This window comes from Hemicordylus capensis, chromosome 1 (genome assembly GCF_027244095.1).
Source record: "Hemicordylus capensis ecotype Gifberg chromosome 1, rHemCap1.1.pri, whole genome shotgun sequence".
Taxonomy (NCBI): Eukaryota; Metazoa; Chordata; class Lepidosauria; order Squamata; family Cordylidae; genus Hemicordylus; species Hemicordylus capensis.
Window position 1 is genome coordinate 401383720 of NC_069657.1, and position 25134 is coordinate 401408853.

Consider the following 25134-nt stretch of genomic DNA (forward strand, 5'->3'; position numbering starts at 1 on the left):
ACCTCTGAAAAGTCCGCATTTTTAAAAAATTTTTTTTTAAAAAAATAACATAAAAATACTGGTATCCCCTTCGGGGGGGTTTCTGTAGGCCGCAGGTGTGTGTGTGTGTGTGTTCCATGAAGGTTCCCCCTCCCCCCGGCCTCTGAAATCACCACTGCAGCCGGGTAAAAAGGCCTCTTTTCACCCCGTTCGGGCCTTGTAACTGCACGCAGTGGCCATTTTGGCTATCGTGGCACATGCGTAAATGGCCTCTCTGAGGCCTGGCATGGCCCATGGCCTAGCTGAGGTCATTTGTGCATGCATGGTGACCATTTTGGAAAAACACTGCACATGTGCAAATGACCTCTGTGAGGCCTTGGGGCACTGCACGTAGTTATGAGGCCCAAATGGGCCGAAAAGAGGCCTTTTAACCTGGCCACAACTGTGATTTCAGAGGTCGGTGGGGGGAGGGGGGACATTTGCGGACACACACAGCCCCGCAGCCTACAGGAAGCCCCCCAAAGGAGCCACAGGTATTTTAATTTTATTTTTTTAAAAAATAAATAAATAAATAAATCATGACTCCCCTTTGACCAGACTGGGCCGAGCAGGGGAGGGGGGTCAATGGGGGCCAGACCGAACTTGGCCGGTCTGGTTCGAGTCCAGTCCAGACTCGAACCGAACTGGTCCAGCTGGTTCTGTGCTCACCCCTAGTTATGTGAGAGGGAGAAATTTTTCAATTAACTTTCTCCACACCATGCATGGTTTTATAGACCTCTATCATTTCTCTCCACAATTGTCTTTTTTCTAAACTAAAAAGCCCCAGGTGTTGTAGCCTTGCCTCATATGGAAGGTGTTCTAGGTGCTCTAGGCTCTGGGATGGGTTGGGGGAAATACTTTTCTTTTACCCTGAACATCACTACTGATGGCAGGTCACCATAAGCATACAAACACAGAATATTTAATCAAATGTCCATTCTGTATGCTCAGAATGTTGACTGTTGAATCAGTTTTTGTACTTGGATTTCTAGAGGACTGCTTTTCTTTCACCCTTAAATTCATTTAAGGTTGCCCTCTTGTGCTGTGTAAATATGAGCTATGTGCTTTTCAAAATATGGGTTTTGTGCTTTGTTGTATTGAGCAGTCTGTAGAGATTCCGAGCAATTTCAAGCCGTCCTCTGCAAGGCGGAGAGGGGGGACAATACCTTTGAGAACCTCTGGCATAGGAGACATAACAGCTTCCCTAGTGAGAGAATTCTGTAGAAGGGTTGTCATAACTAAGAAGGCCTTCTTTCTTGACAGCACCTTCAGGTTAGCGGGGGCACCTGGAGGAGGACAGGCAGGTTAATTACATTGATACTTTCCATGTCACTGCTGCACAAAACTGAAGGCTCTAGAGAATCACTGTTCACCAGGTCATAAAGAAAGATCTAGTTTGGCCTAGACACCTTTGGAAAGGTCTAGTAAGACCTATAGAAGTTAAGGGAGTTGCCAAAGCAGAGATATCCACCCATAACATATTTGAGTTAAGGCTTTCTATACAGTCTTCCTAATCCGGATATCAGGAATCTGGCCAAATTCTGGTTTGGGCAGAACTCAGTAGCAATTATAATCCTATACTGAACCATTATGCCTTCAGTAGCATAATAATAGGGATGTGCAAATTGTTTTGAGGTCAAATAAATTTGACTTGAATCTGGTCAATTCAAGTGATTCGATCTTGAAGAATCTGCCCTGGCACCCCTGGAAAAAATATACCTCAGATTGAATCTCCCCACATTCAATTTGAATTTATTTGAGATTGGAGTTTCCCTTAGTCATTGCCATTTCACTGTATCCTTCAGAGCTTCTCTGCCACTCTTGTGGGTTCCTTGCCCTGTGTAACAATTGGCTGGCGATCCCCCTTGCTTCTTTGTTGGCTTGTTATCCTGCAAATTCTGTGTTGCCAGGGATAACTGTGCCAGCATTGGTGGTAGGGAGGGACAAGGGAGTTTGGGAGGCAGGTGGAGGGACTTTCAGATGTACTAAAGGGAAATCCCTGAGGCAGCCATTTCCTTCTGCCTCGTGGAGAGAAAAGAGGGAAGAACTGCTGTTGTGGTTGCTGCTGCTGCTGCTGAAGGAGTGAGGTGGATCGCTGTGTTGAGTGATTTTGTATTTTTCTGTCATAGGGAATTATGAGGATTTGAAGCAGCCCCATTGTTCTCCTTGGGTAATACCTAGGTACTCCAAAACACGGAGGAGCAGCTGAGGGGTAGAGGTTTCTGGGACAGAAAAGCAGGTAAGGGAAGAGTTAAGTACCTTCCATTGTCCTATGCTTCTCTGCTACAAATCATGTCTTTCTCCCTTTCCTCTTACATATATATGGCTTTGCACGTGTTTGGCAGCTTCGGACCCTAGACCCTGTGCTACTTCTGGACTTCTAGATATCAGACAAAAGCTTCAGGCCAATGTTGTGGGTGATGACAGCGACACTGTGGACTGAGCACCTCCTATCCCTTTTCCATGCAAAAGTGGAAAATTGATTGTGTCAGGGTATGGAGCAGAGCTGTCTTGCAATCTGGTCATAAACTGCCTTATGCTGTCTTAAGTAAATGCATATTTTTACAAATAGCTAATATCATTTGTGAACAGTATTTTTCAAAAACATGTCCATATGTTTATGTTGAAGATGTTTTTCCTGCAACATGTGAAAACCCTGATTTTCCCCCCACTAAAGAACTCTGCAATCATATGCCAGCTTTTTTGTTTTTAAAGAAGTCTTATAGATAAGGATTCATCTTCTGTAGGGCACTTTCACACCTATCTCTCTAAAACAGTCATCAAGCTGACAAGTGACAACCCATTGCTGTCTGGCATCCAAGTGTCAGAGAAGCCATTTATTTATAGCTCCATAATGCAAGTTAGTGGCCGCCTTCAGACTACCTTGGAACTGCGGGTTCAACAGATCCACAGTTTGCATACATTCCTCTGGTGCACTCCCAGACAATCATCATTTGCAGTCTGGGAGAATAAAGGGGGAGGAACTGGCTGAATGGGCTTCCTCCAGTGCAAGAAAGACAGCGGTGGCAGCCAATTGTGCCAGAGAGAGGGAGGAACTCCGGTCTGTGCAAGCTGCACAAGCCAGATGCCACACTGGAGTTACCTTCGCTTTGGTAAGAATACCTTACTTCCAAACAAGAGCTCATTTCCAGGTTTGGGGGAAGAATCAGAACCACTGTTGGGTCTGGGAACTGTGGTTCCAGTCACTCGGACATCACAGAAGGTGAGTTTGCCTCAGGTTCCATCTGAAGGTGGCCATTCTATTAGGGATTTATGGAAAGATTTGCATCCTGAGGCAAATTAAGTTCCTTTGCAGACTTTGGAACCTAACCAATGGAATCTGATTTCTATCATGTCAATCTGGCTACCAGATGTCACTCCTATCCACCCCAAATTGAAAGTAAAAGAAGAGATCCTGGACAACACCAACGACTTGATCTCACTCAATCAGCTTGATAGGAAAGATGAAATCCATATTGCCCTAATAATCATAGACCAAATTCAGTCTATGGATTGACACTATTTATTGATTACTTAATGATGCAGTGGATATTTTGCAGTTCTGATCATTTCCTTCCTTATATTTGTATTCCACTCTTCCTCCAAGAAGTCCAGAGTGGTATAAATGATTGTGTTTATTGTCACAAGAACCCTGTGAGGTTGGTTAGGCTGAGAAATAGGTGACTGGCCCAGAGTCATCCAGTGAGTTTATGGCTGAATGGGGATATGAATTCAAGTCTTTCAAATCCTAGTCCAACACTCTAACACTACACCACACCTCAGCATTCATTATTTAAAGGTAATTTGCTAGCCCTTTTGGCTGGGCAGATAATTTGAAAGTCTTTGGATTGAGTCAAATCTGTAAAGCTGGGAAGTGCATCTCTGTAAAGCTTTGGACTAAGTGAAATCTGTGAAGCTGTGTTAAAATGCGTTAAAGTAAGTTAAAATGCCACAGATATAAAACAGAATAAAATAATTAAAACAATTTTATGATTTAAAACATATTATTTTATGATTTTGTCACAAACTGAAAGTGCTCCAATCTGATCCCATAAGAGGAGTTGCTGGACATATCCCTAGTAGACTGCAATAAAAGTGGAATCCAGTTCAGTCCGAATATGAGAGATTTTATCTGTCATTAAAAACATCACAGCAGGTGACTAAGGTTCCAAATTTGAATTCAAGAGTGAGGGGACACATACTAGCCCTCCTACAAACCTAGACAACTCAGCTGGATGTGAACATGTGGAAGTAATGCAGGCAGAATAAATTTGCTTCTTTGCCACCCATATTGCCAGAGCATAGATCTTCAAATGTGCTCTGTGTTGTAATCAGTCAGATTCATGTTGAGTCTTCCTCCACTTGTGCTTTAGTAATCTACCTTGCTGCTTCAGCTCCCATAATTCTTCAAAATACCACAGTGCTAATTTTGAAGCAGGTTGGAGAGGATAGATCCTAAGAGATCCTTCACCCATGCAGAAGTGGGTTGTGGCAGCAAGTCCTATCTTAACCAGATGGCATTCTATTCATTAAAATGTGGAAATAATTGGAGTCCCCACCCATGGAACACCACCCTGATCAGAGCAGAAGACCAAATCGAGCATGTGATCAGCATCATATGTCGGTCCCAAGACCACTTGGGATAGGCCCATAGTTGTCACAGCTGCTATGGACCCCTGAGCCACTCTCAACAACCTGGTCCCAAAGTGATCACTGAAGTCCCCCACTAGCAGCAGTCTGGGTGATTCCAATGCCATCTCTGCCACTAGATCAGCTCAGTTAGGGAGTCTGTTGGGCAGCAGGGTGATTGGTACACCAACAGAAGGCCCAGTCTATCCTTGGTTCCCAGGCTTAGATACACACATTCAATATAGCTCAGTTCCCTGAAGAGATCCTGGTAAGGTAAGGAAGATAGACCACAGCAATGCCACTTCCCCACCCACATCCTCTCACCCGCTCCACCAATCCTTTCAAAGTGCCATCTCCCCACCCACATCCTCTCACCACATCCTCTCATCCACACAATCCTTGCAAAGTTCCTCCTTTCAAAGCATACAAGGTTGAGTTTTGAAAAGGCGCTGCCCCATTTTCATGGGGCAAGGCAGCACTTGGTGCCTCACTTCAGCTTCCACTAGACCTTGGGTCAGAAGGTAGAGTACTGAAAGCCTGTGAAAAGCCTGTGAGAGCCTGTGCTTGTGAAATGGATTATTCTGAAGAGAGGGTGGATGGTATGCACTACAGAGAAAGTGGTCTAATATGGGTGCAGCTGAATTTTGATCAAAATGTCTGTTGTTTGTTGGGAGACTGAGGAAGAATGGAACTCCAGGACTGGGCATTTTGAGCATGCTGTCAGGGTGAATCAGTGGCCTGATGAGGAGAGAATGTAATTCTTGGCACATGCTAATAGGAGGAGCATGTAAAATGTGTTTACTTTCTTATTTATTCATTGGTGACATTTGTATCCCACATTGCCTTCAAGGAGTTCAGAGCAGCATACATGGTCCTCTCTTTCTTTCTTTCTTTCTTTCTTTCTTTCTTTCTTTCTTTCTTTCTTTCTTTCTTTCTTATTTATACATACATACATACATACATACATACATACATACGTATCCCACTCTTCCTCTAAGGAGCCCAGAGTGGTATACATGGTTATTTTTATCCTCACAGCAAACCTGTGAGGTAGGTAAGGCTAAGAGTGAAGTGACTGGCCTGGAATCACCCAGTGAGCTACATTGCTGAATGGGGATTTGATCAGGTCTTCATGGTCCTAGTCCAGCACACTGTGAGTTTGCTTAGGCGGAGTGATTGGCCCAAGGTCACCCAGCGAGCTTCATAGCTGAGTGGGAATTTGAACCCAAGTTTCCCCAATCCTAGTCGAGCACTCTATCCAGGGATGCAAAGATATTAGGCCACTTTCTCTGTAACTTGTATTCCAAGTCTTGCCTTTGGAATAACCCTTCCCACATACACACAAGACTCTCAAGCTTCTACAACTCTTTCCATCTTCCACATTTCTACATGTACCTTTCCTCCAGGAATTGCCTCTAGAGATACATAAGGCATACCATTTGTGGGGGATCAGGCTGTAGCTCAGTGGTAGAGCCTCTGCTTTTCATGCGGAAGGTCCCAGGTTCAGTCCCTGGCATCTCCAGGTAGAAATTGAAAAGTTATATATAGGTAAAATAGTGAGGATGGAAATGTCCTGTGTAGCAGCTAGTTATTTTAGAGGTGAATTATTATTAAGACGGTCCACCTTAAGTAGCGCAGCGGGGAAATACTTGCCTAACAAGCACAAGATTGACGGTTCGAATCCCTGCTGGTACTATATCGGGCAGCAACGATATAGGAAGATGATGAAAGGCATCATCTCATACTGCAGAGAAGGAGGCAATGGTAAACCCCTCCTGTCTTCTACCAAATAAAACCACAGGGCTCTGTGGGTACCTGGAGTTGAAATTGACTTGACGGCACACTTTACCTTTACTTTATTATTATGACAGACTTATATAGAAGATCAATTTTCCAGGAGCCAAGAATTCAAGAGCGCTAATACAACACAAAACTTCATATGCAACTGCCCAACAGATGTCCCTTTTCTGTGTACCCATCACATAACGTTCTCTGTATAGAACATGTAATTTTTGACTGCACTCAGTGTATTAATCCTCCTTCCCCTGCTATGTTCAAATAAAGAACCTATAAAGTTCTTATTGAGTTCTGCTATATGGGGGAAAGGGGTTTCATTTTTCTTCTGTGAAAATAAAAAAGATATCAAAGGGAAAAATCAGTTTGCTAATGGAACACCTGTCCTTTGAACTCTGGAATACTATAATGGACATACTCAGCCTTCTTGAAAGCAATTGCTAAGTAACACGATTCCCCCCTCAGCCCTGGTTCAAGTGCATTTGACTGATATCTTAATGCAGAATTCTAAATATGTGAGTGAATTTTCCCTGTCTTTGTTATTTGTTATACTTAAAGAAGCTTAAATAGCATCTATTAACTTGTGTTGTCACTGGCTAACATTGCTGGTGCTTTGTAAGATGCACCACTGGTGCTATGAATATGATCATCTCAGCAGCAGCAATAGTGCAGGTGGAAGGCAAAGTTTAATGACCTCCCCTTCCCCCTGAAGTTCTCTGTGCTAACTTAAAACATATCCCTGAGGGTCATGCAGACCTCAGAGACATAGGTTTGGGTGACACAGAGGACTTCCAGGGTAAGGGGAGGTGTTGAAATGTATCCCTCCCATGATCACCAGTGCAACATTCGTCTAGAACGTGTCTGAAGCACAATCACGTTTCAAGGAGCACCAGCATCGGTTAGTCAGGATGTCAGTCAGAATCAAGCAAAATGCTGGAACAAATCTGGAGAAGTCTAGAGAATTTCAAGGAAAACTGAAACATCTTTAGGAACATAGGTAGTTGCTTTCTACTGAGTCAGACCATTGGTTAATCTAGTTCAGTATTGTCTACACCAGGGATTCCCAACGTTGGGTTCCCAGATGTTTTTGGACTTCAGCTCCCATAATCCCCAACCAAAGGCCACTGGGACTGGGGATTATGGGAATTGAAGTCCAAAAACATCTGGGGACCCAATTCTGAGAATCCCTGGTCTACACACACTGGCAGTGGCTTACCCAGGGTTACAAGCACAAGTCTCTCTCAGCCCTATCTCAGCCAGGGAGGGGACTTGGAACCTTCTGCCTGCAAGCATGCAGGTGGTCTTCCCAAATCAGCCAAATCCCCAAAGGGGAATATCTTACAGTGCTCACACATGCAGTCTCCCATTCAGATGCAAACAAGGGTGTACCCTGCTTAGCAAAGAGGACAATTCATGCAAGGAGGACAATTCATGCTACCACAAGACCAGCAGAGTGGTAACATTCTTCCTGAATTCTGCCATTCAGAGTGGCAGAAGGTTCCAAGTTCCCTCCCTGGCATCTCCAAGATAGGGCTAAGAGGGACTCCTGCCTGCAGCCTTGGAGAAGCCACTGCCAGTCTGGGTAGACAATACCGAACTAGATGGGCCAATGGTTCAACTCAGTATATGGCAGCTTCCTATGTTTGGGGGGATTAGGACATATAATTCTATTAGTTATGTAAATTAACATTTGATTGTCTAAAATAATATTTAGCAATACTGGTATTTTATTAAAACAAAGAGTAATGTTATTGAAGCTTACTGTTGATTGTCCTTCAGACTGTGTGATTTTAAATTAATTAAGCAAAATATAATGAAATGGGAAACCAGATATCATCCCCTGCCTGAACAAGTGACTCTGAGTCTGAGCCTGAGAAAACAGGAACAGACCAGACCCTGTGTGTCCTGGACTTTGACTGTGAAAAGAACTCCAGAACTGGAGCCCTCAAACTCCCTGATATATGCAAAGCAGTGCTGGCAACAGGCTGAGGTGGGGAGGGGAGGGGTGCCCTACTCCAGGCCAAAGGACTGCCCCTTTAAGTCTTCCACTCTCCAGGGCATTTTTCACACAGTGCTTCAGCTCTCAGAGTATTCCATTAGGGAAGCCACTTTGAATAAGAATTGCAGCATTACAGAAGGCAGCTTCCTATTTGCATCTCAAAACCTTGACTGGCAGCCCCTCTTGCTTTATCCTGAAAAAGCAACTGAAATATAGGTTGGGTTTTTAAAACCTTTTTAACCGACCTTTTTTTTTTTTTAAACCTTTCTGGTGGAGATTCGAAGTAAACGCACCATGCAAAAAAGCTCCATGCAAAGAATTGGAGCCCAGAAAAGGGATGCCAAAGCTATTTAAGAGCTCAGTCCACTTCTGACTGGTATTGGATCAACTTATCCCATGGAGCTGTCTATGGTGCCGCAACTAGCCTGGCCTTGTGAGCTCTTGTCTGTGAAATGGAACAGGGCAGTATGAAGGTGTCTTAAAGGTAAAGTAAAAGTGTGCTGTCAAGTTGATTTCAACTCCTGATGCCCACAGAGCCCTGTGGCTCTTTTGGGGTAGAATATAGGAGGGGTTTGCCATTGTCTCCTCCCACACAGTATGAGATGATGCCTTTCAGCATCTTCCTACATTGCTGCTGCCCGATATAGGTGTTTCCCATAGTCTGGGAAACATACCAGCAGGGATTTGAACCAGCAACCTTCTGCTTGTTAGTCAAGCATTTCCCCACTGACGCAGTTAAGGTGAAGTATGAAGGTGTCTTACTATACTGGGTGCGGGGGGGGGGGGGATCTGATGATTGTGATCTGAAACTGAAAGGATCTTTGAAAGGATTGTACAACACTGCATTGAAAGAGTTATCTGATTCCACATGTTTCTTTTCAACAGGAGCATACATCAACTCAAGTAAGGCTCTTCATTCCTTTGAAAGGCAGATGTTTCCAACCAAACACTTGCTATCTGTCCCCTACACCACAGGGAGGCTAAACAAAGAAATCACATGACCCAATAGGTCAATACAGCCAAAAACAGCAGAAACACAGAAGCAGAGAGTGTAGAATAAGGTGGTGGTGGGTGGATTTACATTCAGGAAGTAGGAGGAAAGATAGGACCCACTAGTAATTGTTCAGTGATGGGATTGTTTACTTGCTCTAAGCGCTGAGTGATCCCTCTTTGTTCCAGTTTGAGTGCTAAAGCAACAATTAAATCTCTGAATCTTGCACAGTAGCCTCTGAGCCATATTCAAGATTTCAAAAAGGAGGACAGCCGGTGGAGAAAAATAGATAAGTGCTCCAACTAAAGGGGAAGCTTTATGAAAGCAAAGCAAGTGATGCTGACAAATTTTGAAGCATTTGGGTTAGAGGCACTTCTGCTGACAAAAAGGTCTGTCAGTCTGTCTGCTTGGTTTACTTTTTCTTTATTTCCCCCAAATTGTTATTACAGTGACCTGTACATGGTAAATAAGATATTTTATACTGTAATGTTTTCCTCTGTTCCTGATGCTTTATAACTTCCCTGCACCTGCATTTCCAACATGAAGGCCGCAGGACATGCTGGTAGTTAAGAATATGCTATGGAGCTGCTACAGCACAGAATCATTTCACCTCACAGGAAAATACTTGGATATGAGATCTCTTTTGCTGATTAAATGTTTTGGTGCTAGATTTTGAACACTACATCAATTCCAACACAGTGTGAGAGTTTGATCCAGCATAAATACCTGGCTTGTGCATATTTAAAGGTAAAGTGTGCCGTCAAGTTGGTGTTGACTCCCAGCGCCCACAGAGCCCTGTGGTTATCTTTTACCCCTTGCTTTTTGTAACTGCAGTGCTTATTTCAAGATAGCAGCAACCTTTCCACTGGCTAAAAAGTTAGTAGTTTGAAAAGGAAAGCGCTCTCTCTCCCTTTCTCATATTGGACCTCTCTAAATCTAAGAATAAATTGAGTTTCTAAGTCTGGGTATATCAAGAGGAAAAGGATTTTTATCTCCCAAATTACATCTCTAAGATCCAGTTTACGAGTGTTTTTTTGTTGTTATAGTTGTTGTGGTGGTGATTTTTACCTCGACAATCCTTTTCACTATAAACCGATTCAGCCATTATGTTGTACAAGTGTACAGATATCTGTACACTAGTACATGTGCTTATGTGAATGACTGTACCTGCATTCATGTTAAAAGTGAAACTGGGTACAGGCCCCTCAAATGCATGGTACAGATAGGAAGTGTACTGCTGTACCTCTGTTCAGCATAACATATGAATAACTATACCTGTATACAGATCTGTACCATATACACCGTACAATAATTGTACTAGTGTTCACTATAACATGTGAATTGGGCTTTATGACTTTACCATGTCATTTCTGCTTCAGAAAGCATTTGTCTGAAACAGCCCTTTCTTTTGGAATAACTCTCAAGTTACTGTAACATACTACTTAGAACAAGATGAGAAAGGCTGCCTTAGGACCCACCCCCTTACATATTACATGGAGCATTTTAAGTGGTGGAGTCTTCAAATTTCAAACATTTTATATCCCCTCTGCAGTCTGAAATGGTATACAGGAGAACCCCATTATCCACAGGGGTTCCTTTCTGTGGCGTAGGGGACAGATAGCAAAACGGGAGCATTACAGCAATGGGATTTGGGGGACTAGGTTCCTGAGGCAGTGAAAAATTGAAAAGAAAAGGGGAGGGAGTGTCCTAACATGCTCTGTATACAGCTGTCCAGCAATGCCCCCCACCAGTCCAAAGTCTCTTTTTTTCTCCCTGCATAAAATAGCATTTAAAAAAATTTTCCATAAAAATGAGCCACAAAATGGCTCCTGTCCTCAAAATGGGGGAAAGAAATGACTTCATAGCTCATTTCCACCCATCCCCGACCCACAGATACATGAATCTTAACCCTTTAATTGTTGGATTTTATCACGTATGCTGAGGTTGGGTGGCAATTAGCCAACCGTGGATATGCAAAACCATGGGTGCCAGGCCCACAATTAGTTAGGGATTGCACAAAACCGATTGGTCCAGTTTGGTTCAGGTCACAACTGGACCCAAACTGGACCAGACCAGTTCAGTCCGGCACCCCCTCGAACTCCCTCAGTTTGGTTCAGCCCGGGGGCGGGGGTTGTGAGCTGCTATTATTATTATTGTTGTTGTTGTTGTTATTTTGTACTTACCCCTTCCGGGGGCTTCTCCAAGGCTGTGGGAACACCTCCAAACCTGTTCGACATTGAACCTGTTTGCACATCCCTATAATTAGTGAGATTTGCCTGTCTTCCCAGCAGCAGTCTAACAAAGGACATCAACATGTCCATTTCAGCTCTCCTATTTGAACAGTTCTTGCAAGACACCTACAAGTGCATTCATACATGGCAAGGTCAGCAGCAATATACCTTGTGTGATGGCTGTGAGTTATTTCATTACTGAAAGACAGTGCTGGATAAGGCTGCGGTGAAATACACCCCTCTCCAGTTTTGCTGCCCTGTTTGCAGACCGCACATAGGGCTTCTCTTTTTCAGTCATGTACAATAAGGTTTGCCCCTCTTTCTGTAGCAGCAAGAATGCTCCCTCTACTGCAGGGTACCATTTTATTTTTCTTAACCACAAGATGCCAGAGTGAAGGCAATATTTCCTGCCATCAGTCTGATTTGACATAATGACAACACAGTAGCCTTCTTCAGAGGCTATACAAAACCCTGCTGTACTCGAGTAAAGCGGCTACAATGGGGCTGAAAGTCCCATCCCAGCTTTAACAGTCATTTGCTGCAAGCGTCACTTCACATTGCGAGGAAAGGGGTGGCGAGTGGTGGTGTATCCAAAGTGAACAGTATATTTAATGCCCCAGAACCAATCAGGATGTGCCTTTCTTTTCTCCACCCCCGAGTGAGCAGGGTCTAGCCCTGCCCCCCAACCAATCAGAAGTCAGAATAGTTTACAGGCACCTATTCTGACCAATATCCAGCAAACAAAGCCAGCCCAGTGATCTGATTTCCCAGTGTCCTTCTATGCAGGCTGAGCAAACCTTTTGGAGATCTTTGTGCAAAATGGGAGCACTCAGTCTGCAAGCAAAAGGCGTTCAGAACAGGTAGGAGCCCTGGCTATTTTTTTTCCAGCCTACCCTACTCTACCGGGTAGCAATTTCCTCCTCACTCAGCACCCCAACCAGTCCCTCAGGAGGCATTGGATTTCTCCAGCATTTGTTGGGAGCTCTCTCTCTTTTCTCTTTCCTTAAAAAAAAAATGCTACTGGCAGATCTTGGCCACATTCAGAGAATGAGGGAGAAATATGGTGGACTGGCACTTCCTCTGGGTAGTTCTTTTATTAACAGGAAAATAAACAAATTAGCCCCCTGCCATTCCTCTTGTTCTGGGACTTTAAGCTAAGCCTCTCGCTATCTCCCTTATCTTTCTCTTACTCTCTCCTCTCTTGAGGGTGAAAGAGAGGGAGGGGGTTATGGCTTCCAAATAAAACAAGGCATTTTTACTGAAATTACTAACTGGAAAATTTCAAACTCATCCTGTTTGAAATGTGTCATTCTCATATAGATAGATAGATAGATAGATAGGATTCTGATATTATTGCCTTCTCCTCATGAACAGCCTAACAGGCACAGCTTGGAAACCAGGCCCGTTCAAAATAATCAAGTAGTTCTACCATACTCTTATGCCAGTTTTTCTTTGCTGTTGGTTAATTATTTTGTGTGTTCCTTCTTTCCTTCCTTCCTTCCTTCCTTGAGCATTAGTAGTGTAACAGGTTTGGACAGGTTTTTGATTTATATGGTATATTTTTCAAATCTTATCTCGGTCAAGTATTGTTGCATAGAACTGCAGCCAATTCGATACATTTTATTTCAATTAAAGCCTTAATGAACTCATTGGAGCTTACTCCCAAGTAACTGCTGTGTGCATAGGATTACTGCCCAAGGACATATCCCAAAAATGTTTATATTTTGAGAAAGGGAGGGGGAAAAGGCTTTTAAAAACTAGTATGTGCTGTATGTGCATATTTGCGAGACAAAAGGAAACTAGTGGGCTCTGTGTGGCCCAATACATTGTGGTATATTCAAGCAGTGTGAAATGTGTATATGTGGGTGCTACCTGCAAATAGGCACCCAAAATTCCACCCCAGCCCCTCAGTTGATCTTCTTAGTCTAGTCCTGCATGGGGTGAGGAGGAGATGTCTGAGATTGCAAGGAGGGAGAGAAGTAGAGGCAATGGTGACAGAAGAAAGGACAGAGCTACTGAGGGGAAGAAGAACCATGTGGGGGGAGAGAGAGAGAGTGAGCGAGTGAGAGATAGTGCACATTGCTACTTTCCACACCGACACCTAACATTAACCATTCTAAGGGCAGTATTTGTTTGTTTGTTTGTTTGTTTGTTTGTTTGTTTGATGTATATACCACCCTTCCAAAAATACTCACAGCCATCCAAGGGGAGAAATTAACCCTGAGCCATTTTGGAAGGGCAGTATACAAATCAAATCAAATCAAATCAAATCAAATCAAATCAAATCAAATCAAATCAAATCAAATAAATAAATAAATAAAATAATTAAATGAATAAATAAATCCGCACTAAATAGCCAGCTGCCAAGTGCTGGTGTGAATGAAGGAGATTTTCGTTGAGACAAGTACATAACTTTATAGATGGAGAAAACCCTGGGCTGGTTCTTTCTAACTTAGGGTTGGACCTGCCTACGTTTAGCTCTGCCTTTGGTTACCCTGGCTCCTTCCCTTCCCCTCTGCCCCCATAGCCCCATCAGGCAGCAGCCACTTAGAGTGCTATTTATCTTAGGGCCAGTCCTGCATGCATGTGTACCAATATCTGTACCCATGTACAGCGTAATATCTGAACAGGACTTATGTGATGCCAGATTTCCCTTCTCTATAAGGATGTTGTTTAGATGTATATCTCAGCTCAATTTCAGTAGAAAGCCAGGGAGAGGATGCGGTGGGGGGAGCAAGACAGATGGTGAAGGTGAAAAACAGAATCAGTGAAGGAAAGGTTTGATTCTAGAAAATGCCTTTGCCATACGACCATAAAAACATAAGAGCAGCCCTGCTGGATCAAGCCCAAGGCCTATTTAGTCCAACCGTGTTTCCTACAGTGGCTCCCCAGATTTAGAAAGCCCTCAAGCAGGATATAAAGGCATGCCCATCACCTGCTGTTGCTTCCCTATAACTGGTATTCAGAGAGGCATCCTGAATAATAAATAGCCCCTTCTTTCACTACTGTCCCCAACCAAAACCAGGAATTCGGGAGGCCAGGCCATCAGGATTACAGCACCATGGATAGCTCCCATAGAGCAACTGGCTCCAACAAAGGCCAGAGATGAAATGATGTTTTAGATATCTCCAGGCTCTGCCTCCTGCCTGAAAAGAGATGTAAAGGCACTTCTCTGCTCCATCAAGTCCCTCCAGGCCCATTGTTGGTGCAGTTGTACAGGCTTGGAAGAGCATGAGGCTCTAGCATCAAGCTAGTAGCCATCAAATGTATTGTCCTCCAGCTAAGCAGTCATCTTAGTTGTTCATCACAACCTTTTAAAAACAGAGAGAATTGCATACTTGTGCAATTATGTATTGCAGTCTTGCCAACTTTTCAATAAGTTCCACCTACATTTTTCATGCTGTTTTCCATTGTGGGGTCCATTGGGTTTGTGAGTGGAGTTACACAATTGCACAAAGTATCAAGAAGAACTCTGACTCACCTCACCTCACCTCACCTGTTGAAGCAGATGAAGTATAAACCAAAAAGTGATGTAGGAGGTCAAAACTTTGCCACTGGCTGCCTTCATTGTGCACTGAAACTGCATTAAGTTAATTGGACCCTCTTCAAAGTAGGTGTAAATCTCATATATATATCTAAGGGAGGATACCTGTGTGTTTGTCTGTTTAGATTTGACAAATGGTTCAACTGAATTAAATTCTTTAAGATTGTATTATTAAGCTATTTTACTTTTTAAAAATGAGCCTTGTTGTACTGGTACAATTTTTAATAGATGCAATTTTCCTAGACATTTTCAGTGTGTAGCCAATGTACATTAGATATGCTTTCTTTGCATGTGTCTGATGACTGTCTTTGGTGGCTCATGCCCTAGTGCAGCAAATCCCGAGAGACAACTCATCTCCCACAGATGCCCTGCTAGCCCTAGGTGAGAGTGACTTTTCATCTTTGCCAGCCAAGTATAAACCAGTGGCCTGTATTCCATTAGTATTCTCCGGAGTCCATCATTATCCTCTAAGGAAAAACCCCTTTGAAACTTTGGTCTACTGTGAGCAGCATTCATCTCAGAAAATTCAGCTTGGTTTACCGGAACAAACTAGTCCCTTCAGGTTATATGATCTGAAGATCAAAGAGATTATTCTGGTTCTTGGGAGCCATCACTTTAAAGCTTCACTTTAACAATTAAAGAGGTAATTTGTCAAAACCTAACATCAATCCGCTGGGATCATGTACACATACCTAATGTGTACTTTTGACTCATGGCATAGATGATCAGCTGCACCATTTTAAAAATGCCCATTCACTGTTAGTTCTGCATAAATGTTTTTGTTTTAAGTTATGTGCCCTTCATGCTGTCCAGATTAGCTTTGGTTGGTCCCTGAGGTATGTATAATCAAAGTAGGGTTACCTACAATTGATATTAAAAATAGCTGGCCTTGAGCATGACTCTGGGCAGGTTCCTTCTCAATCTGGCAGATAGGGTGGCTCTGAAACATTCTAGCAGTTCTGTTGTTATGCTGATATGATAACATCTAACACAAGCCACCTGAGTACTTCATCCAAGCATAAAATCCATGGGGAAACAGCAATGATTTCACACCAATAACAGCTAGAAAGCCTGTTCTCATTATCATATGTGGGTAGGTTGGAGGCTTCTGCCTCTTGCCTGCCAGATGACCAGAGTCACCTTTTGGCTCTGCAGCTCACGTGCCCACTCTAACGTAGCACAAGTGTTCTCCATTGCTGATATAGGGAGTTGGGGCCTCCAGCTGTCCCACAATGCATTGCACAGACAGCCGAGAGGCAGTCCTCAGTACTGTAGCAGCTCTGCTCTACCTGGCCCTACAAGCCACAGGACTCTATGATAAGCATGGCCACTAGTGCCCGAGAATGGTTTAAAATGGTGTGGCAGCACAGACAACTAAAACAAAAGGTAGGATGGCTCTGTTTTTGTCCTACCTCAGTTTAAACCTGGATAGGAGAGGGACTTTGGCTGTGGCTTTTGTGCACATCTCCCTTTGGCTGCTCTCTATCTGCTGTTTTGCTCACTTTTAATTGCTGTAATATCCAGCACTTGGGATGGGTTTTCCTGAGAGAGTGGGTAAGAGCTACGCCCATTTGGCTTTTAGACTTTGGGCCTTTATAGAGGGGAGCAACACCATGGGGTGCAGCCTGTAGGCAACTGCTATAGCCAGCTGAAAAAAGGGCAGGAGTGAGGGCTGCTTTGGTGAGCCAGCTGCTTTGGTGGTGGGAGTGAGGGCTGGGGCCAAATGTATTGCTTTGGTTTCCTGAAAGGAATATTCCTGCTGACTACAGTATTATTGTTGCATAATATTGTTGCATAATATTGTTGGGCCTGGTACAGATATGTGTCTTGAGTTGTCCAGAGATGGGGAGGCAGAGGACAACTCTGGAGCAGCTATTCCAGTGTGGTGGGGAATTGACAAAGATATGGTACTGGTAGGTCAGTAGGTTGTAACAGGGGAAAGGAACTCAGAAATTTAATTGCTGTTTCCCCTTCCAGCAGGCCTATCACCTCTTTGGCCTCAATTACACACAGTACCTCATCTTATCACTCTGTAAAGCCAGGTCAGTCCAAAATAAGTCTGAGATCATCCATGACCTGATTATAGATGAAGAAGCCAACCTGGTATACATTATGGAGACCTGGTTGGGAGAGGCTAGTGGCCTGGTTTGCTCCCAGCTTCTCCCAGTGGGATACTCCATGGTGGAGATGTGAGTGGATGTGGGTGGAGAGGTGGGATGGAGAGGTGGGATGGCTGTGGTCTATAATAGTACCATCTCCCTTACCAGAATCTCTTTATGGAATTGGTCTATATTGAATGTGTGTACTTAAGCCTGTGGGGCAAGAGCAGTCTGGGACTTCTGTTGGTGCACTAATCACCCTGCTGCCCAGCAGAGTCCCTAACTGAACTGGTTGCAGAGTTGGCATTGAAGTTTCCCAGGTTATTGTTGTTAGACTTCAGTGTTTATTATGGGTCTGGGTTGTCTGGAGTGCCTCAGGAGTTCATCGTAGCCATGAACACTATGGGCCTATCTCAAGCGATCTCTGGACTGACTCATGATGCTGGTCAGTGCCACATGCTCAATTTGGACTTTTGCTCTGATCAAGGTGATGTTCCATGGGTAGAGACTTCCTGTCATCTCCCAGTTGTCATGGATAGAGAACCATCTGGTTAAGGTAGGACTTGCAACCACAACCCAGCTCTTCAGGATTCCAAGAAGGGTTTAGAGTTGGATTCTTGGGAGGGTTTAGAGTTGGCTCTGATAGTAATTCTGCCAGTGCTCTGGTGCAAACATGGAATAATGAAATCATTAGAGCAGTAGACACAATCGCTCCTAAGTGTCCTCTCCGAACTGCTTCAAAATTAGCCCTGCGGTATTCAAAATAACTATGGGAGATGAAGCGGCGAGGTAGATGACTACAGAACAAGTGTAGAAAAACATGGTGCGAATCTGACCAATCACATTTGAAGATCTAGCCTTTGGCAGTGTGGGCATCAAAAAGTGGTTCTTTTTGGCATGTATTGCTTCTGCAAATTCACATCCGGCAGAGTTGTCTAGGGCTGTGAGGGGGCTAGTATCACTGAGTATCGGTCACTCACTGTGATATTTTCAATGATTTTTTTGCAAATAAAATATTTCATATTTGGGCCAAAATGGATTCCACAGGTACTGCAGAGTCTACTGTGGAGGTGTCTAGCAACTCCTCTTATAGGATTAGATTGGATCACTTTTAGTTTGTGACTCCTGATGATATCGACAAATTGCTTCAGACTTTACATCCTACAACCTGTTCTCCTGCCAGGTTGACAGGAGGAGAGCTGGTCTTGTGGTAGCAAGCATGACTTGTCCCCTTAGCTAAGCAGGGTCTGCCCTGGTTGCATATGAATGGGAGACTTGATGTGTGAGCACTGTAGGATATTCCCCTCAGGAGATGGTGCTGCTCTGGGAAGAGCATCTAGGTTCCATGTTCCCTCCCTGGCATCTCCAAGATAGGGCTGAGAGAGATTCCTGCCTGTAGGGATGTGCGAACCGGTTCGGATCCGAACCGGTTCGGGTCCGAACCGGTTCCGGTTCGGAGGTTCGGATCGAACCGAACCACCCCTGGTTCGGTTCGAATCCGAACCGAACTGGGGGTGGTTCGTTTCGAACCGGTTCGGACCGGTTCGGATCGGTTCGGAAAGCTGAAAATTGGTCAGATGGTAGCTGGCACCCAGGGGTACCTGTCACCCAAACCCCAAAGCAATCGGACACTCGTACGATTTTTTATGAATTTTTGAAAAATATTTTTATTTTTCTCTCATAGGATATAATGGGACCCGAACCAGGCCATTATTTCTTATTGTGGAGCACTCATGGGTGCCAACAACCATGCAAACCCTGAAGCAATCAGACACCCCTATGATTTTTTATGAATATTTGAAATATTTTTAATTATTTTTCTCATTGAGTATAATGGGACCCGAACCAGTCCATATCCCCTGTTGTGGAGGACCTAGGAGCACAAAAGCAGGGTGGGTGGTAGACAGGCATGGGTGCCTACCACCCAAAAAATCTCAAGGCAATTGGACACTCCTCTGATTATTGGTGAATTGTTAAGTGTTTTTGAATTCCTCATAGAGAATAATTAGGATTGCAGCAAATGTATAGCTTCACGTCGGGGGGAAAGGGGTGTCGTAGAGTGCAGTGTGGTGGGTGGTAGTTCCTAGGGTGGGCAAGGAAGCTATCAGAATTATTTGAAAGGAATTGGGCAAAGAGGTGATTTTTAAGTGATTTTTGAAGTTTACGCGTCTTTAAGGTTTTTCCTCATAATAAGTTATAATGGAGCTTTCAGCAGCCCTATAAGTGCACATGGGGGTGCTGGGGTGGCCCAGAGCAAGTGGTGGTGTAGTGCACATAGGGTGCCAACCACCCCCATGGGTTTCTAACCCATGGGGTACAGGGATCTCTGGTAGGGGCACCCCCATGGGTACAGGGTTCTCTTGTTTCTGAGGTATTGAGTGTGGATTCTATGATAGCAAATGAGATTTTCAATGAGACACCATCAATCCACTCTAATATGCTATCATAGAATCCACACTCCGCCTCCTGCTTCTTCTCTGTGTGTGTGCTTAGTAGGGGTGTGCAATTTGGGATTTCGGGTGATTTGGCTCGGACCCGAACCGAATCACCCCTGTTCTGTTTTGTGCCCGAATCTGGGTCACCCGAATCACCCTTGATTTGGTTCGGATTCGGATTTAATCCGAATCCGAATCCGAATCGATTCAGGGGGGTAAAAAGGGGCCCAGGCGCAAAATTTTGGGGTGGGGTGGTAGTGCCCAATGGGTAGAGTCTACCACCCCAATTTCAGGGGGATTGGGCAAAGGGCTGATTTTTGGTGAATTTTTAAAGTTTTAGTGACTTTGGGGCAGTTCGGGGGCATAGCATGGGATCTGGGCAAAAGGAGTGGGGTGGGGTGGTAGTGCCTAATGGGTGCAGGCTACCACCCCAATTTCAGGGGGATTGGGCAAAGGGCTGATTTTTGGTAAATTTCTGAAAATTTCATATCTTTGGGGCATATTGGGGCAGAAAGTGGGGCCTGGGGCAGAATAGTGGGGTGTGATGGTAGTGCCTAATGGGTGGAGGCTACCACCCCAATTTCAGGGGGTTTGGACAAAGGGGTGATTTTTTGAGAATTTTTGAAGTTTTAGTGACTTTGGGGCAGTTTGGGGGCAGAAAGTGGATCTGCCCCAAAATAGTGGGGTGGGGTGGTAGTGCCTAATGGGTGGAGGCTACCACCCCAATTTCAGGGGGATTGGGCAGAGGGCTAATTTTTTGAGAATTTTTGAAGTTTGGGTGTCTTTGGGGCAGATTGGGGGCAGAAAGTGGATCTGCCCCAAAGGAGTGGGGTGGGCTGGTAGATAGTGCCTAATGGGTGGAGGCTACCACCCATCCCCAATTTAAGAGTGATTGGGCAGAGGGGTGAATTATGGTGAATTTATTTGTATGAGGTTTGTCTTCATAAGGTGAAGTGTGCTAAATTGATTACTTCCTCATATTGTTCATAGTAAAGGAAAGTGTGAAAAAGTGAAAGTGGGGTCATGAGAGTTGTTTAATTGAAAAATATCTCATTTGCTATGATAGAATGAGAATTCACACCTTTTCTATTCACCATAATTCACCCCTCTGCCCAATCACTCTTAAATTGGGGATGGGTGGTAGCCTCCACCCATTAGACACTATCTACCAGCCCACCCCACTCCTTTGGGGCAGATCCACTTTCTGCCCCCAATCTGCCCCAAAGACACCCAAACTTCAAAAATTCTCAAAAAATCAGCCCTCTGCCCAATCCCCCTGAAATTGGGGTGGTAGACTCCACCCATTAGGCACTACCACCCCACCCCACTATTTTGGGGCAGATCCACTTTCTGCCCCCAAACTGCCCCAAAGTCACTAAAACTTCAAAAATTCTCAAAAAATCACCCCTTTGTCCAAACCCCCTGAAATTGGGGTGGTAGCCTCCACCCATTAGGCGCTACCACCACACCCCACTATTCTGCCCCAGCCCCCACTTTCTGCTCCAATCTGCCCCAATCTGCCCCAAAGACATGAAATTTTCAGAAATTTACCAAAAATCACCCCTTTGCCCAATCCCCCTGAAATTGGGGTGGTAGCCTGCACCCATTAGGCACTACCACCCCACCCCACTCCTTTTGCCCAGATCCCATGCTATGCCCCCGAACTGCCCCAAAGTCACTAAAACTTTAAAAAATCACCAAAAATCAGAGGAAGGTCCAATCGACTTGAAATTTGGGTGGCAGGTAGAACACAAGGTCCCCTTTCAAACCAGCTATTTTTTGAGATCCGAACCGGTTCGGATCCGAACCGAACTGGGGGGGTGGTTCGGCAAAACCAAAACCGAACCACCCTGGTCCGGTTCGGACCCGGTTCGGATCCGAACCGAACCGGGAGAACCGGTTTTATGCACATCCTTACCTGCCTGCAACCTTGGAGAAGCTGCTGCCAGTCTGTATAGACAATACTGAGTTAGATAGACTGACTCAGTATATGGCAGCTTCCTATATTCCTATGAGGTTGAAGGTTCCTTCCACAGGTAGTCTCCCACCCAGTTGCTGACCAGACCTAGACCTGCTTAGGTTTCCACAATATTGCTATCATGTTGTTTCAGGCCATAGCTGTGATCCTCACTATAGCTATTTGAAAGTACATCTCAAATGGCCACTGTGCAAAAGCACGCATCAAGGCATGACTTTAATATTGCCTTCCCCATAACCAACATAAACATATGCTCACTGTGCAGTTAGCGCATGCGCATACTATAAGTTGGTTCTAGGATTTGGGACTGAACCAGGCAGAGGTGTGACTGCATCAAAGTACCTTTTATCACTGATTTTCCAGCCCAGCAGTTTGAGACCTGTGTGTGACCCAAGTAAATATCTGGAATAATTGGGGACCGGTTGAGCATTTGCCATTTGCAGAGTTGCTTCTCTCCTACTGAATCTTGTTTAATGTATTCATCTGCACATTTCACACATGGTATCCTCTCTCTCCTCCTGCCAGATATGACTTTCTGTGTATGCAGTTGGGAATTGATTTCCCTTTGATTTACTGAATACAAGGAGCTTTGCCCTCAGTGCTACTGCTTCTCACGAGACTTGAACACATTTCATTGATTCTCGCACCGTATGCGCTGCTCATTTCCTCCTAATTTAATTCAGAAGCTTGTTTTTCTTGGTCCAATTATCTTTAATAACTCTATTTTTAGGATTGTTCTTCATTTGCTCATTTTAATGGAGGTGCTTTATGGCTTTTTGCATACTGTTTGGTCTCCCATGTACAGTTTTACAGCTGTGCACATTTAGATTGTACACAAATAATGTGAGAATTATGGAAGCAATTTTGACAAAGAAGCGACAGTCTTAATAGATGAGAGATATGTGAAATGGGTGGATTGGAAAAAGGGAGCCATTCATAAGGGAGAGAGATTTATATAAGGATAGAAATGAAGCATTGCTTTGGGTATGTAAACATTTGGTAGTGACGTGTACTAAAATCACAAGGATAGCATAAAATGTATGAGATTTAAATGCTAGTACATTTTGGGTTCTCCATCATTTGCAAATCTTCAGAGCACACCAGATAACCTTTATTATCGATTTTTAAAAGACTCAAGTAGAATATGAATAATACAAAACACACACACACACACACACACACACATATGCTGGGCTGTATATTTAAGATTTCATGGCTGCACTCCGTAAGCACAGAAATTGCAAGTACAGAAAGCAGACTTCAACATATTGAGAATGCCAGTGTTCTTTCTTATACAGCAAGTCCCTAGCCCTTAAGAGAGCAGAGATGGACACTGAAAAAATGTGGAGAATTTCCTGATGAAATCTCTAAAATAGTTTGGAAGGGTGGAGCTAGATTTCCAGTGGCTCAGTGCTTTACAGATTTTTCTATCATGCCTCACACTCAGCAGAGGCTACATGAATTATGCAAAACTTAGTAACTAAGCAAGTGAATGCAAAATCACAGGACTCAGCATTTCTTGGTGCAGAATTTTGACATGATAGGTTTTTCTCTAAGCACAGCCCATTCATACTTTTCAAAAGTTTATGTAAGAAAGATTTATCTGTTGTGTACACTCAAGAGAATTCAAATTGGAAAGGACCAAAGAGGCCATTGAGTTCAACCACTTTTTACACGGCAATCCATTCATCAGCTCTTCACACACTTAACCTAAGAATTCACATTCACACATAATGCAGAACCTCAGGTCGAATTGTAAGGTTTTAATTTATCAAAATTCCCTTCTTCCAATGGGGAAAAGAGCATTCAGAAGTTCTTTGTCTTTATATTTGGCTGATTTATGCCCTTTGAGACCCAAGAAGACACACAGACAAGTAGTAAAAATCAAGAATATTTATTCTCACTCAATTTCTTGACAATTTCAGAAGACAGCAACAAAAATGCAGTTTGCGGGATACAGGTAACATGCCATTCATAAAAGCTAAATGAAGATTTTCCCCCAGAAACCTAGCTGTTCTAAGCTGGAAATTTGCTTGCCTGTCTCACTCTGTGCTTATTTCCTCCTTGCTCTTTGACTTTCTACCCCATCCTTATATCTTGTCTTCACCCCTTCAAATTGTTCCCTCATTGGTTTTAACATTGATTGGCCAAATTAATTCAGCATCCTTTTGCCAAATTGACCTGCAATTTAATACATGTAAATTTGCATCTTCCATATCATGAACTTTAAAAAAAAAATCCTACTTCAAAGGATTTATCACAAGAGAAACAGACAGGGACTTTGTAGTTATGCCACCATATTGTCAATATATCATAATATCCTTTCTGCCCATACATATTTCTTTGAAATAGAATTCTGCCCACTTTGGAAAATCACTAAGGTGTATCTTATGAAAGGTGCACCTTTTGACATTTGGAAACCATTTCGAAAAAAAAATCTATACAGTATCTGAAAACAGCCTGAAAGGTGCATTTTTGACTTTATAGGCCTGTAAGTCTGAATTTTCCTGAAACCTTGGTCAAGCACTCTGGTCAATTTGGCCATAGAAAATGCCTGTCCTAGGTTCTTACACCTTTCCCCCTCATTAAATGGGATATCCCATAATTCCAATTGAATGCACCTATTCAAATAATACTGGCCAGTAATACTGAGATACTATCTTGATAATACTGATATTACAAATACAATGAGTATGAATGAATATAAATGACAATACAAAATTAATGATTATAGATGAATACATCGATTATAAATGAATACAAAGCATAATACTGGAACTGATACGCAACTTTGAGCAAGCATGAATGATAAACAAAAATGAAAATGAGCTTCCAAACATATTGCCTAACAAATGTATGCCTCGTCCATCCTAACACTGAGCATGTGTTAATGAATGTATGGTCATGGGTACTCATAAGTTACTGCAAAAGTGAAAAGGTATTGCAAGTCTGCATTGGTGTATATGGACCCACGGTTCCACTCCCCCTCCCCCCACTCGCCTGTCTGAATTTGGACATCCTGGAGAGCAATCTAACTGCAGTCAGTGAGATTGCGGAGAGGAAGGGGAACTGGCTTGTGTGGGCTTCCTTCCGGCATGAGGGACAGCCCGCACAGCCAGTCACAGCCTGAGGGAAGGAGGAGCTTCCTCCCACAACTCCAGTGACAGCAAGTGAAACCTGCAGTTCTGAATTCAGATGACATGCAGGCTGCATGGAACCTCAGGTTGGGGAGACAAAACTGACTTCAACCTGAGAGTTCAAATTGGAGTTTAAAAAGTGAAACCGAGGGTCGGTTGGTGCATGGAACTGGAGTTGCAACAATTCAGATGACAGGGCAAGAAAACCTCTGCCCCCTAAAACTCCAGTTATGCATTATGTGCAAATCTAGCCAACTGAACATATGGCATCAAATTTGG